Consider the following 17,690-nt stretch of genomic DNA (forward strand, 5'->3'; position numbering starts at 1 on the left):
ACATTCATTAACATTCAGGGCTATCATTTTAGATTTACTGCACAAGTCTACCAAAGAAACAAAGCAAAGCCTGAATATATTTTTTATTTCTTAAAATCAAATATATCTGTTTTATGTTTATACATTTTTTCCATTATGTGACATTTCTTTTAAATGACTAGTAGGCAGTTGTAACATTTAGACATGAACAAGAAAAACAGGGAACAGGGAAGATTTCCTGAAGCATATCCATTTCCCTTTCCTGTTTGTCTGATAGTTTCAGTGTAGACGTACCAATTTGTATAGTGGCTGTCAAAGTTTGGAAACGGCTAATCTTTTATCATTTTTGAGACTTATTAATGTTCTTTTGTTTCCATGCAACAAACTAGGCAGAAGCCAAAAACACAAGAATTGGACAGTAAATGACTGGAAGAAAGTTCTGTGGACAGATGAGTCCAAATTCGGACATTTTTGTCTCTAAAAGAAGAACTTTAATGAGACAGAAAAACAGGAGAGAATATGTTAGCAGGCTGGCTCACACCCACAGTCACACATGGAGGTGGAAGCGTAATGGTTTTGGGTTGTTCTGGAGAAGGGAAAGTTGAAAAGTTATTTCCGGTGAAACAAATACTGAACCAGCATGGCTACTGTTCCATACTGTTCAATACAATGCAATTCCATCTGGATTAGCTAATTGGAACCGACTTCTCCATACAAGACCCGAATAATGACCCGAAGCATATGTCCAAACTCTGTAGGTGTTATTTAGAGAGTAAACATGGAATTGTCTGCCCAGTCACTACACCTAAATCCTATTGAACTGCTCTGGGATGAACTGGATCACAATCTCAAAAAAATCCAACTAGAGAAAAACACCTTTGGCAAGATTTACAAGAGGCATGACAAAGTATTTCAGCTGAATATTTGGAGAACCGAACTATCAGGATACAAAGAGTGTGTAAAGCTGTTATTTATGCTAAGGGTACATTTATATATTTGTTTGAGTAATAACAAAAGATAATTTTAATGCAGGGAATAACAGTTTATCTGAAATGAAAGATACTAGTTAATGATTAAATATGTTATATCTGAAACAGAGATAAAAAGTAATGAAGTACAAATACAAATAAATAAAGTTTAGTTGTACTCTCTATGCACCTCGGTCCATAGTAACGGCATTTCGTTCTTTTGTATACTGTGTATGTGGAAGAATGGCAATAATGCTTGGGTTGAGTTGAGTTGAGTTGAGTTGAGTTGAGTTGGGTTGAGTTGAGTTGGGTTGAGTTGAGTTTAAATGGAAAAAAGTCTCACCCCTTCCTTTTATAAGTGGTATAAGAAATTTATTTGCATTAAACCTAAAAAAAAATAATATAATATCACTTACTGATTTCTTAAGGACCTTTGCTGCTCCTTCTTAGATTATATGTTGGCTAACTCTCTAGATGCTTAAACTTAGCATCCCTCTTTTTTCTCTTTTTTCTTTTTTCCCCCTCTTTTTATTATAGGGAGCTGTTTCTTGAGTGCAAAATCTGGTTAAAAAAATTCTGAGCTGGTATCTGTTGATGTTCTGTTGCAAAGTATAATAAAAGTAATAGAAAATAGAAAATGCTACCAAAGGGTAACATTTTATACCATATTTTTGGCAATAATTAACAATAATAAGTATATGAACACATATTAGCATACTAAGTAAAACTATTTCCATACTTAATGAGCAACATGCAACAGTCTACCTTATTCCCATGATTTCTTTTTGTGATCAACATTTTTTATCAAAAGAACTTTATACAGACGCCATGAAGCCGACCACTTGTATAAAGAAAGAAAAATAAAATAAATAAAAGTCAGATATAGTAAAGGCATAGTAATACTTTTCAATCTATCTAGCAACATTACAGCAATATTTGTCCAACTCCGAATAGTGTTGTCCTTTGCGCCATCGAGCCTGGCAGTGGTACCTTCCAACAAGACAATGTCTCTGAAGTATGAAAGCCAAGTGAAAGTTGTGGGAGTGGATGGTTCTATCCATCATTTCAAAATAGTCTTTTTGGCAGCAGTACTTGCAGCTGATATGGTCCTTTTTTGATGAGCATTTAACTGGAGAATGGAATCGCCTCTCTGATTTTTTTTTTTTTTTTTTTTTTACCATTTAAACATTTAGGGCACATGAAACCTATTAATGCATCATGTAAATATATTATGGAAAGTTTCAGGACATCCTTTCATGCTTGTGTCCCGGTACTACAGGTATCCCCCCCCCCCCCCAGTTTCTTTACATTAACCTGAGTCATGCATATTAAAATAAAATCACATTTTATTTACTTTCTTGAAAATCATATACAAATATAAACATTTGTACATGGACTGTATGTTTTTTTTTTCAGTAACACATATAATATATACTTCATTAAATAAATGTAATATATATTAGCCATATGTAAAAAAAAACAAATGTTGAATCATGTCATTTTGGACCATTTATGACACTTTACACGTCATCTTGGACAATTTATGTGCAATAATTTCAGTGCAAAAATTGTTACATGTGCAATAACGTATAATTGCATCATTGTAGTCTGACTTTTTCCATTATTTGTTCACTGCTGCTACACACTTCATGGAGTATAATCAATAAGATTAGAAATGCATTGATTTTACAGCATCTATACTTTATTTATATATATATATATATATATATATATATATATATATATATATATATATATATATATATCAATAATAAGTATATTTAATTTAAAGCTTCTTATATTATATTTTATTTTACTTCTTTAGACTAATTGTAATATGAGCAACTGCAACCAAACAATTTCCCAGTGGGATCAATACAATATTCTGAGGGTGTGATGTTAATGCCACATATGTCATATTATATACTGTTTCACAATATACGTATATGCTATATAAATTAATAAAATTGGTATTGAAAAATTATTTCTTATTTAATTGATTTGGAAAATGAATGGATACTAGTGGTGACAATAGCAATAGCAGAGGTGTAACAGCAGAGGTCGGTGTTCTCCCTAAATGTAATGAAGCAACGCACACGCTCTGCTAACAGTGTGTGTGTGTGTGTGTGTGTGTGTGTGTGTGTGTGTGTGTGTGTGTGTGTGTGTCCAGTGACAGAACAACAAAATATATAGCACATATAGATACATATACAATATCTTACGTAATGCTTTGCAAACCAACAGGATCTGCCATATTTTAAAAGCACTGCCACCAGCATTCAATTGAGCAGAGCAAAAAAGTCGAAAAAGGTTCAACCTTTCAGAAAAACCCTGAGTAATGTCAAGCACCTTTAAGCACCAGACTAATCAGGTCACAGCCAACCAAGATGATTTCCACTGGGATAATTTGTCCTGTTAGTCTAAAGAATTACACAATACTTACACTCATGCAGCACTTAAGAAACACCTGTACTTTTATTTATTTATTGATTATTTTATTGATTATCCATTCATTCGGGAGCATAGATTGACTTTTTTATTAAATTTACACTCACAATATGAGCATTCTTCAGATTAGTAAGCCACAATATATTATATATAGCCTGTATCTGAAGGACTGCAGTTTGGTAAGAGTTTATAGTCTATTTAACATCAGCTCATGGAAATTCTCACAGTTGATTTGCATTTTGATCCACTGTAATGAAATGAAAAAAAACAAAACAAGTTTAGGCAACATCTACATTATAACAAACAATGGATGAATATTATAGCAAGAAATTGCTATACAAAACATTAAACTATAAAAAAAATAAAATAGCCAACAGTATGGAAACACTCAACCACCATACTGACATCTGGTTCATTCCCAATGTCTTTGTACAGTATATTTATTTAGTCTGGGAGAAAATGACAATGAATGTGGGTCAAATGACTGAATGAATGAAATATAGCTGTGCTAGATTGCTTTTAATAACAACAGAATAAAAAAAAAGCATTTTGTGAATAATACATTTCTTGTTTATATCAAAGATAAATATCATAAACATAAATATTGGGACATCGACACAATTCTAACATTTTTGGCTCTATACACCACCACAATGGATTTGAAATGAAACGAACAAGTTGTGCTTTAACTGCAGACCGTCAGCTTTAATTTGAGGGCATTTACATCCAAATTCGGTGAACGGTGTAGGAATTACAACAGTTTGCATATCTGCCTCCCACTTGTTAAGGGACCAAAAGTAATGGGCCAATTGGCTTCTCAGCTGTTCCATGGCCAGGTGTGTGTTATTCCCTCATTATACCAATTACAATGAGTAGATAAAAGGTCCAGAGTTCATTTTAAGTTTGCTATTTGCATTTGGATTCTGTTGCTATCAACTCTCCAAGATGAGATCCAAAGAGCCGTCACTAACATTGAAGCAAGCCATCATTAGGCTGAAAAAACAAAACAAACCCATCAGAGAGATAGCAAAAACATTAGGCGTGGCCAAAACAACTGTTTGGAACATTCTTAAAAAGAAGGAACGCACCGCAACCTCAGCAAGTTCAGCAACACCAAAAGAAAACACCCTTCACAACAGTCGGCCAGATCAAGAACACTCTCAAGGAGGCAGGTGTATGTGTGTCAAAGTCAACAATCAAGAGAAGACTTCACACACTACTGAACAGTTACCGTCCCTAAATTTGATCTCTACATTTCTTCATATCAGAAGACAATAAAAATCAGCTTGTTACCAAAAAGCCTTCCCTCTGGCTGTTAACTGTTAACTGATACTGCAGATTCCTTCCTTAAAACATCTATTTAGAGTTTGTTTTTTGCAGAATAATAGCATTTTTTATATATGATTTTTATTAGTCTTAGATGAGATGTGCAGCACCTGCTATATCTGTATGTTTGAACAAGCTGTTACTATAGAAACCTTAACGTGATTTATATATCAAACAAGCACATTTTCATGATCCTGTCAATTGCATTACAGCTGTTACTACTGTCCAGACTGTACTCTTATAGAAAACTAACTCGTAGCACCTCCTCTACTATCAATCTTGATAATAAAGTCTTAATTTATGAAGCATTAATTCCATCATCCTGTCATGTTAAGGTATGCAGGGTTATTGTATGATTAATACAATAATTATATAATTAATACATCTATAATATAATGTGATATTTTCCTCATGTACTATATAATAGCCTTTATTCATCACAGTGAAATGTGCTCTTCACATATCCCAGCTTGCTTAGAAGTTGGGGTCAGAGCACAGGGTCAGCCATGATACGGAGCCCCTGGAGCACAGCGGGTTAAGGGCCTTGCTCAGGCGCCCAAGAGTGGCAGCTTGGCAATACCAGGGCTTGAACCCCCGACCTCCTGATCAGTAACCCAGCATCTCAACCACTGAGCTACCACTCCCCCAATATCATCCTGTGATGTATAGAGTATCACACAAAAGTGAGTACACGTCTCACATTTCAGGAACCATTATATTTTTTTAAGGGACAATACTGTAGAAATGAAACTTGTCAAGTCAAGAAGCTTTTATTGTCATATCACTTTTTTGACACAGTTTTGACATGTTCACTTAGGGTGTACTCACTTTTCTTGGCAGTTATTTAGACAATAATGGTTGTATGTTGAGTTATTTTTAAAGTACAGTAAATCTGTTTTGCTATACAAACTGCACATTGACTTATCTAAAACAAGTTTCATTTCTACATTATTGTATGTATGTATATTACTGGGGAGCAATACAAAAAAAAAAAAACCTGTGTAAACATTAATCTCTTTTTCATATTTTTTTTTTCATGTTTTTAAGACCTTACATTTCTCAACATAGCTTTGAATTACACAATCAGACACACTATATACTTGTTCATGCTTCTTTGGTCGACTAGGTTAAGAATGAAAGGTGAGCAGTTCCACTTAAGCATGGCCTTTTACCCCACCACAATAAACTGGAGTGTACCGAAAGTAAACAGGGATTTATTTTATTTTTGTTTTTTTAAACACAGAAAGTCCACTTCTATGCAGTCTATTTTGTATGCTTTTTCTCCTACGCAAACCTTTCCATGTGTACATGATTCATTAGACCAATCCAGAGGGAGACAGACAGAGAGAGTGGGGGAGGAAGGCAAAGGAAAGAGAGAGAAAGAGAGAAAGAGAGAGAGAGAGAGAGAGAGAGAGAGAGAGAGAGAGAGAGAGAGAGAGAGAGAGAGAGAGAGAGAGAGAGAGAACCAAGGACATACTGCTATTCCTGTCGGGGTGTTTTTGTGCAGTGCCAAACTACACTCTCTTCAAAAGCTGCCTCTGTGAAGAGCTTTCTCCTCTCTCAGCACTTTGTGTGTGTGTGTGTGTGTGTGTGTGTGTGTGTGTGTGTGTGTGTGTGTGTGTGTGTGTGTGCGCATGTGATAGAGACAGAGAGAGAGAGAGAGTGAGAGAGAGGTATAGAGAGAAAGATAATAGTGTAGGCACGGAGAGGAAAAGGTGTAGATGGGAGAAAGGGAGGAGAAGCAGAGAGACATGTAGATGGGAAAGGAAGCGATTTGCAGAGGCAGGAGGGTGGAGCTGGTTTAGACAGATTTGACTCTCCAATTTAAGACCTCACATTTTTACGTCAAAAGATTAATTTTTCAAAAGATTAATTTGGAAAGTTTTTTTTATTATTGTGCCATTACACTGCCTCATCATCTCTAAGCATCCTGGTTTGAGCCTAAGCTTGGCTTACTCCCTGAGCAGAATTTTTTTATTTTGCATGTCAGTGTGTATCTTCATCTTTCAAAAACACGCCGTGTAGGTGGATTAGCTACTAATTAGCTAATGTGTGCGTGCAGGGCGTTCATTGCTCTGAATCTGATAGGAATAAGGAAATGAGAATAAATGGAAAGAGAAAGAATGACTTAACTAGAAGATTGAGTTTGCAATCGGTAGCTTAGTGGTTAAGATGTTGGACTTCTGTTCGGGAATGTTGTGAGTTCAAATCCCAGCAGCACCAAGCTGAGCAAGGCCGGTAACTCTCACAGGCTCACACATATAAAATTGAGATAATTGTACGTCGCTTTGGAAAAGTGTGTCTGCCAAAAGGTCTAAAAGTACTTACAAATGTTGTCAGTTCATACTAGGAATTATGCAAATACATCATAAGTAGCAAATGATTCTGTATTAGAATTATACCAAATGCTTTAGACTGGCATTTTAGCTATCACAGTGCCTCACGTCTGAATTTTGATCAGGTGGAAATAAAGGCCCTGATGAGGGTGGATCCATGCTGGGGAAGCCAGAAAAGTGTGGAGAAAGGTGTAACCTGCATTTGGCTTGACTAAAACCCAGATGATGTTTTGTCCACATCTTATTATTATCATATGCAATGTGTTCTGATGTACACATAATACACAAATACATACATCATATTATCTAGATTTTTATATATTGTATATAAAATCAAATAATCAAAATCTTGATAATATAATGCATTACCTCTACCTGTCAAATACTGTACATGTGTGTGTGTGTATGTGTGTATATATATATATATATATATATATATATATATATATATATATATATATATATATATATATATATATATATATATATATATATATAAAATACGTTTAGTCTGTGATCAAAGGGATCTGCAATTGTCTATATGTGTGTGTGTATTTATATATATATATATATATATATATATATATATATATATATATATATATATATATATATATATATATATATATAATACGTTTAGTCTGTGATCAAAGGGATCTGCAATTGTCTATTATGTGTACATTGGAACACATTGTAAAAAAGATAATAATATGTGGACAAAACATCTGTCTTTCAGTCAAGCAAAATGCAGGTTACACCCTGCTCCACAGTTCTCTTGCTAAACCAGCAAGGATCCACACACATCAGGGACATGGGTGTAACGGTACACATATTCCTACCAAACGTTTTCAGTACAGGGCTTTCGTTTAGTCCTTTTTACATGCGGAACATAGCTTAAATCTGAGTTTCCTAAGGAACGTATTAAGTGGCGGACCAACAATGTCAGGGGTATGAAAAAGAATACCGTTTTATGTCCAGCTTCAAGAATTTCTCTTAAAAGGAGAAAATCCTAACAATTCTGCACATCGAGGGAGTGAATGAATAAAGAAATAAAGACATTTGTTATAGTATGCTGAAATAGGAATAGTTAAGTAGGTCTTTAAAAATTTTTATATTAAATGTAAAACACACACACATGCTTACATACACATCTGTGTTACCCAAATGGGGTCTAACAAATGTAAACTATTTATTCAAATTTTTCCATTTATTTAATTTCATGTAATTTGTGCCAATTTAATTGATTTCTCAATTTAATCAATATAATAAAAAAGTGTATTGCATAAATAAAATGTATTCTATTTAATTAATTTTTAGTATTTAACCAAGCAGGCATTTTATTTAAAATTGTTTTCATAATTTTAACTATTTAAATGTTGATGTTCACAAATGTCAATAATAATAATAATGATAATAATAATAATAATAATAATAATAATAATAATAATAATAATAATAATAATAATAATAATAATAATAATAATAAACTGCATTAATAAAAAAAATGCAATTTTATGTTTTGCATTTCTTCCCCCTAACCATAAACCAGAATAAATGGTCAAATAGTGTTATCTGTTTACATAATAAAAATAAAAAGTCTTTTTGGTTATTTAAAAAAAATAAAAACATTAAGCAGGAAAATCAAGCAGGATTGTTTTCCCCTTTAAAATAATCTACTAACAGAATTTAACGAATAGAACCCTCTAAAGAAACTCAAGTGTAAATAAGCCAATTAAATATCTAATTAATATGTAATTTGGAATAGTCCTGTCAAGAGTTTGGAAATCTTTATGAGACACATGCACATTGTTTTTGAGACACGTGCACATTTCTTCTGTTTATATGCAAGAAATTAGGTACATTTCAAAAACACACAAGAATTGGACAATGAATGACTGGAAGTTCTGTGGACAGGTGAGAATAAAATTGGACATTTCTGGCTTTAAAACAAGAACCTATTTAACATGGAGAACAGAAGAGAGCAGACTGTCTGACACTCATCAGTCAAACATGGAGGGTAAAGCTGAATGGTTTGGGGTTGTTTCAGAGCAGGGAGAGTTGAAGACTTATTCCAGGTTAAAGAAATCTTCTTCTTCTTCTTTCGGCTGCTCCCATTAGGGGTCTCCACATTGGATCATCTGTCTCCATACCACCCTGTCCTCTACATCTGCCTCTTTCACACCAACTACCTGCATGTCTTCCCTCACCATATCCATGAACCTCCTCCTTGGCCTTCCTCTTTTCCTCCTTCCTGGTGGCTCCATCCTCAGCATTCTCCTACCAATATAACTCGTCCCTCCTCTGCACATGTCCAAACCATCTCAATCTCACCTCCCTCACCTTGTCTCCAAAACGTCCAACATGCGCTGTCCCTTTAATAAACTCATTTCTAATCCTGTCCATCCTCGTCACTTCCAACGAAAACCTCAACATCTTCAAATTCCAGGTTAAAGAAATACTAAACAAAAAAAAAAAATGGCTACTAGCCTGTGGCTCATTGGAAACTTCCCCATACAACAAAATGATGACCTAAAGCATACATCCAAGTGGGAGTGGTAGCTCAGTGGTTAAGGCATTGGATTTTGGCTCGGAATGTCACAGGTTCAAATCCCGCTACTGCTGGGCCCTTAAGCACGGCCGGTAATCCTCCTCTGCACAGTTGTAAGTCGCTCTGGATAAGGGTGTCTGCTAAATGCCATAAATGTAAAAAAAAATATATAAAGCTATGTAAGCATTTTTTAGAGTAAACAGTTGACTGGAGCGTTCTCTATCATCCTTTAATGAATAGCTGCCCAGTCATCGCACCTAAATCCTATTGAACTGCTCTGGGATGATCGCAGGATCGGAAAAAGGAATATCCAACTAGAACAACTTTGGCAAGTTTTACAATAGACATGGCAGACAAGAGTATTCTAAGTGAATGTTTGGAGGAACTTTCTGTCCAAAGGCAGAGAGTGTATAAAGCTGTTATTCATGATGAGGGAAGACTGTTCAATAAAAATTTGTTTGGTCAAATCTTCCTACTGTTAAATTACCTAGTTTGTTACATATAAACAAAAGGAGCGTGCGTGTCTCTTAAAACCATAAAAGACTAAGTGTTGCCAAACTTTCAACAAGCACTGTATTCTTCTTCTTCTTCTTTCGGGTGCTCCCATTAGGGGTCGCCACAGCGGATCATCTGTCTCCATACCACCCTGTCCTCTACATCTGCCTCTTTCACACCAACTATCTGCATGTCTTCCCTCACCACATCCATGAACCTCCTCCTTGGCCTTACTCTTTTCCTCCTTCCTGGTGGCTCCATCCTCAGCATTCTTCTACCAATATAATTCATGTCCCTCCTCTGCACATGTCCAAACCATCTCAGTCTCGCCTCCCTCACCTTGTCTCCAAAACATCCTACATGCGCTGTCCCTCTAATAAACTCATTTCTGATCTTATCCATCCTCGTCACTCCCAACGAAAACCTCAACATCTTCAGCTCTGCTACCTCCAGCTCCACCTCCTGTCTTTTACTCAATGCCACTTTCTCTAATCCATACAACATCGCAGGTCTCACCACAGACCTATAAACTTTCCCTTTCATTTTTGCAGATACTCTACTATCACAAATCACTCCTGTCACTCTTCTCCACCCACTCCACCCTGCCTGCACTCTTTTCTTCACTTCTCTAACACACTCTCCATTACTTTGCACTGTTGAACCCAGGTACCTGAATTCCTCCACCTTCTCCAGCTCTTCTCCCTGCAACCACACAACTCCACTGCCCTCCCTCTCATTCACACACATGTACTCTGTCTTACTCCTACTGAGTATTAATAAACGAATAACACTGATTAGAGATTAAGAGATTGAGATTTCTGCAAGTAGAAAGCATGAAATGTTTGTATTTATTGATCTGCTTGAACAATAATGCAACGTTATAGTATTACAGAAAAATTTATATGAAGCAAGAAGAACTGCGTTTGACATTCAACCATTTGATATTATTTGCTTTGTTCTATACTTTGAGTTTGCATGCAGCACGGATTGTGCAGCTTATTGCACATAATAAAAAAATCTCAAATGGGAAGCAAAGCCAAGTGGTGCATCAGACGGTCAGGATGGTGGACATCTGAGGATGACACTACAGTCCCCTTCTGGTCTGGGATTTTGCTGGGTAAACAAATGATTGATATTGACAAAGCTTCACAGCAAGTGAGAGGCTAGCGATATGATTCCACACTGAGTGCCACAGATTAAAGGGAAAAGTCTTCTTTTTAGTATTCTACAGTGAGGTTTACATGTCTCTGCACCACACAGTGCTTTCGCAATGAAGTGCAATAAACGGCTTATTGCTAGGAAGTATAAAGTGCAGAATGTTCATATTATTGTTCTATTTTGACTAGCAATTTCTTAGTTGATTTTTTTTTTTGGGGGGGGGGGGGTCATTACTTTATGTATTAACATTTATTCTAATGGTGACATTTTCATCTGGAGCTTGTCGGTGCTGTCTTTCAACATGACATCCAAGAAATGTGAATAGCAATAAAATAGGTGATCATAAGGGTTTTGTGGGGAATACAACAGAACATTTGTAGATACATTATGATTATATTTGTAGTCATAATGCAGTATGAAAATATGAGAGAATACCAGCATTTTATTAATCATTAGGATTGAATTATCATCTGAATCATGAAACATCAGTTAATTAGCTTTAGGCCTTATTTGTGAATTAGCCTTAGGTTTAATTGATGCCTAGTTTGGTAATGTCTTATGCCAGTTTCACCTTATTGCCATGGTATTATTTATTAAATCTGCATTTGCCCCCCTCTATCTGAATCATTTCAAGTATGACTGCGATGAGTTTTAGGGACTTGCATAAAGCAATCACAGCTTAAGGCCATGTTGTTGGCGTGCAACACTGCAGCTCAATAACAGATCACGGCCATGTTCTAAACTCCAGCAGTCTGGCCCTGCAGCAGCTGTGTTCAGTCCTCTCACTCATCTCCTAACCACTCGACCTTAGAAGCATAATGAAGATCCAACCAATGCCAAAGAATTTTAGTTACAGTTCTCAGAATCTCACAAAATTTCACCACTAGTCTTGTTGAGAAATTTCTGGTACGCAAAGACCAGCTTTTTAAAATGTAAAATGTCTTTACATTGAATAAGTCAAGTCATCAAAGAATTGCAGTAATCCCAGTGTAAATGCCATGTAAACACACAAATATATGGACATTTTCTGTCTAATTTTAAACAGTAAAAATGAATAAGGTATTTATCAAAGAATTTGATTTTTCTAAGCTAAATTGAATTTTAAAGTACCCAAGTAAAAATAAAAAAAAAAAGTCTAAGTATCTTTTGCAGGAAAGGACACCATATCTTTAAGAAAAAATAGAAGTTCATATTAGATAAATAAGATAAACAAATAAAAACCATTAAACAAAACCAAAAAAACAAAAACAAATGCACTGCCTGAATCTATTAATCAAAATACCACTTTCAGATCAAAAGCTCTTCAATTCAAAAGCTTTAATATCTAAAGCCCTATGGTTATTGCATAAAGTTTAATTAAGGTAAGATTTTTTTTTAACCTAACATTAAAAACCCATTAACAATAGTCTGTAGATAAGAATTGTCAGCTCCTAATACCTTATTCATATAAATTTTGTAGGGCTGCCACCATAACAGCTAGAAGGACATTTAAAATTCGGCACAGTCTCAATTAAATCCTGTCAGGGAAGCGGTTTAAATATACTCACAATAATAGTGTTAAAGGTAGGCGGAGATACATCCTTGCAGAAAGAGGAGGATGTTAAGAGGATTTTTAGGCCTTGACATCACTAATCTTTATAATCACTAATAAAAGAAGTGGCTGCAAAACAACCCCAAGTCATCAGCCCTCCACCATTACGCTTGAGAGTTGGTAGAACATGTTTGTGATGATGAATGAGGTATGTTGGGTTTTTCAGGCAAGTCTGTAGGTCACATGATAGCAGGCTTGGTGTACCTTTTTTTAGACCTATTTGGTGAAATGTTGTGGCATGCATAGTCTTACATGTTCTCAAACCAAGTGAATTAGAACAGTATATAACAGAAAGTACAAAACAAGGCTAACAAGGCTAAACATAAAGCATCAAGGGCAACAAAAAGGCTTCTGAGGGTGCTGCTTTCAGACAATAGGCTCTGCCTCTTCTGGCCAGGTTCTTGTTCTGATTAGTCTATTCCCAGCCACCATTTATTTACGAGTGACAGGAGGTTCCACTTATAGTAGGACATCACAAGGAGTCAAAGAGACACTAGAACAAAAGAGATGTTACACAAATAGAGACAGAAACACACACACACACACACACACACACACACACACACACACACACACACACACACACGCGCGCACACGCACACACACACAAATAAAGCCTTATATATATATATATATATATATATATATATATATATATATATATATATATATATATATATATATATATATATATATATATATATATGTGTGTGTGTGTGTGTGTGTATGTGTGGTCCTCCAGAACTCACGGGGGTTAAGTTCTGGTTAAGACCCCTGCGAGTTCAGAAAATCCGCAAATTTTGGACGCATGTATTAAAGTGACATAATGTCACTTTAATACAATAATGTGTTTTTAAAAAATTCATAAAATTTGTGAGTGAAAACAGTTTATAATGTTGATACACACACACACACACACACACACTGACATACACACACACACAAAGCTATGAAACACTCTTCATCAGCAGCATCTGCTGGATTCTTATATTTTCATATATATAAAATAAATGAGGCCCTTTGCTTGGTCATGACTGTCACAAACAAATCACCAAGTCATTACTTCATGACTTTTTCCCTTAAATAGAAAAAAGAATTGATACAATCATCTTTACAAATTTGGATTTTCGGAGATTATACAACCAAAACTAAATCTGAGATGGTGATGAGTGAAGACTCTTAGCACTGCCATGTGTTCTTATAAATGTTTAATGATTCCATATGGCCTGGTCAACATTCCCTGCCTGTTCCAGACATTTGTCACATCCTGCGAGACATGATAGTGTATTTCTCTTTTATTCCAGTTCCATGGAACATCACATCTAAAGAAATTGCCACCAAAGCCAAATAGCTCGTAAAACATTTGTTAAAGCTAAAAAGTGTGAATTTTACATTCCCCAAATCCCAATGTTATGGTGCTTACCAACCGAAAAGGTGTTACCGTAGATAAAGTGAGGATGAAAGGTGAGGCAATCACAGAATGCCATATCCCAAACCCCAGACCCAGAAACCATCAAGTGTTTTTAGGGTTTATCACTTTTTCATTGGGATTTCATCAGGAACATTCGATATCTGCACCATTCATCTCACTTTTATAGGAACAGACTAATGTGCACCACCCAGGACTTATGTCATATGTCATATGAGCATTTACCACTGCATTCATTCTAAAACACCCTGACCCCAACCTGTTATTCATTATTAAAGTGGATATTGCTGAAAGAGAAGCCAGGGTTATATACTGCACCTTAAAATAAAATTACCTCCATTGTGGATAAATTGCTTTTGTGCTACTGACGTCCTCCAATGCCATGGCACTTCTGATCCACACACTACCTTCACATGCCATAGAAGGAAGCAATTTTCCAAAAAAATCTTCATTCCAAGTCTCTGTTTGTCTACAAACCTGAGTTCATTTACAGAGGTAGCTGAAAATCCAGGAGTCAACTGGAGTAAAACTGCATATACTCCATTTTGTGTTTATCACAACATATGCTCAACATGTTCAGTCTTTTCTCAGGTGCTGTATCATGTTAGAGCAAATTTTGCTCAACGTTTGCAGAGTAGGTTGTGATGACCTAAAGCACAAATGGAAAACCTTTTGCCATTTAGGCAGTTTACACTATTTTCTTAGTTTGATGTGATGCACATCACCAAAGATAGTGTAATAACTAGCCATAACTACAAAGTGCTTCATTGTACACACAGCATTGCGTGTTTATGTAGCGTGTTGTTCATGCGATGAAAATGTCACCATAAGAATTCAAATGAGACATGATTTAAAAATGTGAATGTACAAGAACTTAAGTGGCCTGCACAGAGCCCTGACCTATCCCTCCCAGCCCCCCCACCCCAACACACACATTGGGGATTAATTGGAATGGTGACTGCCTGACATCACTAGCCAACCTCACTAATGATCTTGTGTCTAAATGGGCAAATCCCAACAGTCCTGATCCAAAATCTAATGGAAGCCTTCCCCGAATAATGTAGATTATCCACGAACAATTAGCCATAAAGTAGATCAGATTTTTAGCTAAGGTGTATCATTTCTTTTCATGAAAAATCTTTCTTAACAGCTTTGTATAGTTGCAGTGCCTGTCAATAGTAAATATGTAGTTTTGTATGGTTTATGAGAGACACATGCATGTTTCCTTATTTATATGTAAAAAAAAAAAAAAAAAAAAACTCGATAATTTAACAGTAAGAGGATTTACTTTGACCAAAAAAATATATAAATGTACAGAGGTTAAACTTTAAAAAATAAACTCCCTTAGCATTAGTAACAGCTTTACACACTTTAGAAATACTTTGCCATGCCTCTTCTTCCTGACGTTGTGATCCAGTTCATCAAAGAGCAGTTTAATAGGATTAAGGTGCGGTACCTGGGCAGGCCATTTTATGACAGACTCCAAAAGACTGTTTGCTCTTAATAACGCTTACAGAGCTTGGACGTATGCCTCTGATTATTGTCATGTTGTGTGTTGTAGACAGAATTGCATGGCATTGAAGTATGAAATGGTTGCCTTATTGGTTCAGTGTTCCATTTACCTGAAACAAATGATGACAGTCACAGTCAAATGAGGATGGGTTCCCCTTTTGAGTCTGGTTCCTCTCAAGGTTTCTTCCTCATAACATCTAAGGGAGTTTTTCCTTGCCACAATCGCCATGGCTGCTCATCAGGGATAAATACACATCATTCACCTTAACTGTTAAATTCTGTAAAGCTGCTTTGAGACAATGTCTGTTGTGAAAAGCGCTATAGAAATAAACTTGACTTGACTGTTGCTCTTAACTTCATTAAAGTATCAGACTAGGAATGAGTGTTGAAAATGTTGCATAAAACCTTTCAACTTTCACAAAAAAGATACATCTTCCTAGATGTGATCTTTATTTTTAAAAGTGTACTGCAGTAGGCTACTATGTGAGATGTGCAACTGAATCCATTGTATTTCTATTATGCTAATTCTCTTTCTGACAACTTCCCCAAAAGACATTTCCACAGATGGCCTGTAACACGAGCACCTTTTATAAGAAGTAGAACCCTGTCTTTTAATTAAACAGCTGCTTTTGGGTTTGAACAAAGACCTGTGAACACTGCAGTCTAGTTTGACATACGAGGTCAGTGGTAGTATGAAAGAATGTCTGAGCTAGTGACAAGCTTTGCGAGTGTGTGGGTTGGTGAGACGGCAGTGGTGGATGATGTGTGACGAAAGACAATGGTGATATCCAAGAGCAGTCCGGGAACAGTTCATCAAAGTGGATAGTGCCCACACCTCCAGCGGTGCACAATCAGACCTTTATAGAATGCAAGCCATTTAAATGCCTCTAAAATAACACACTAATGGTTGTGCTTATCTTTGCACTCTCTCAAAATGAAGAGGTAGATTCAGAGGTGAACACACACACACACACACACACACACACACACGATACACACACACACGCACACATATACTCACAGCAAATACAGGAAATATAAGAGCAAATGTCATTAGATGCTGCGTCACATATGGCATTTGAACACTGATGAATGTCCTCAGCTGTTTTATTCTGTTTATTCCGACACCAATGAAAGAATCACATCATGGACATCACTAAATCTGGTTTATTGCCATTAACCATAAAAAAGTGTGATTTAAATTGTTGCTTTCTTTGTCATTTACACATGACATTTATAAATAAAAATTCTCCTGTTTTTTAGTTTTTGTGTCCTGAATGATTCAAGATTATCTTCTATATAGCTATATATCATCTGTATATACACTGTGTATACCTTTTGTACAGTTGTGCATACAATGTACATATTTCCTGTTGTACATTAATATGTCACATATTTCTCTTTATGCTGAATATTGTGCTTTACACACATCTTGCTCTATTTGAATTGTGTGTGTGTGTGTGTGTGTGTGTGTGTGTGTGTATAGAGGTCATACATTATATTATCAAGATTTTAATATATATATTTGTTGTACATATGGTTCATAATACTCTGGTACTTGTCGGTTTGCACAATGTACAACTTGAACTAATGCTAAACTGCTTTTTGTCGCTGTGAACCTGTAAAATGCAGTCAATATCAACTTCTATCTATCTATCTATCTATCTATCTATCTATCTATCTATCTATCTATCTATCTATCTATCTATCTATCTATCTATCTATCTATCAAAAACAGAAACAATCTAATACACAATTGGGACAAATTAGGTGACTTTCAGCTGAATACCAAAATTTTGATTCAAGATTTTAACTGAGATAAATAAAGAAATTTCATCATCCTGAACATACACTTCCTTCCTGCCCCCCATCTTTCCATTCCCCGAAGTTTCTCTAAGGT

This window comes from Silurus aristotelis, assembly GCF_946808225.1.
Source record: "Silurus aristotelis genome assembly, chromosome: 2".
NCBI lineage: Eukaryota > Metazoa > Chordata > Actinopteri > Siluriformes > Siluridae > Silurus > Silurus aristotelis.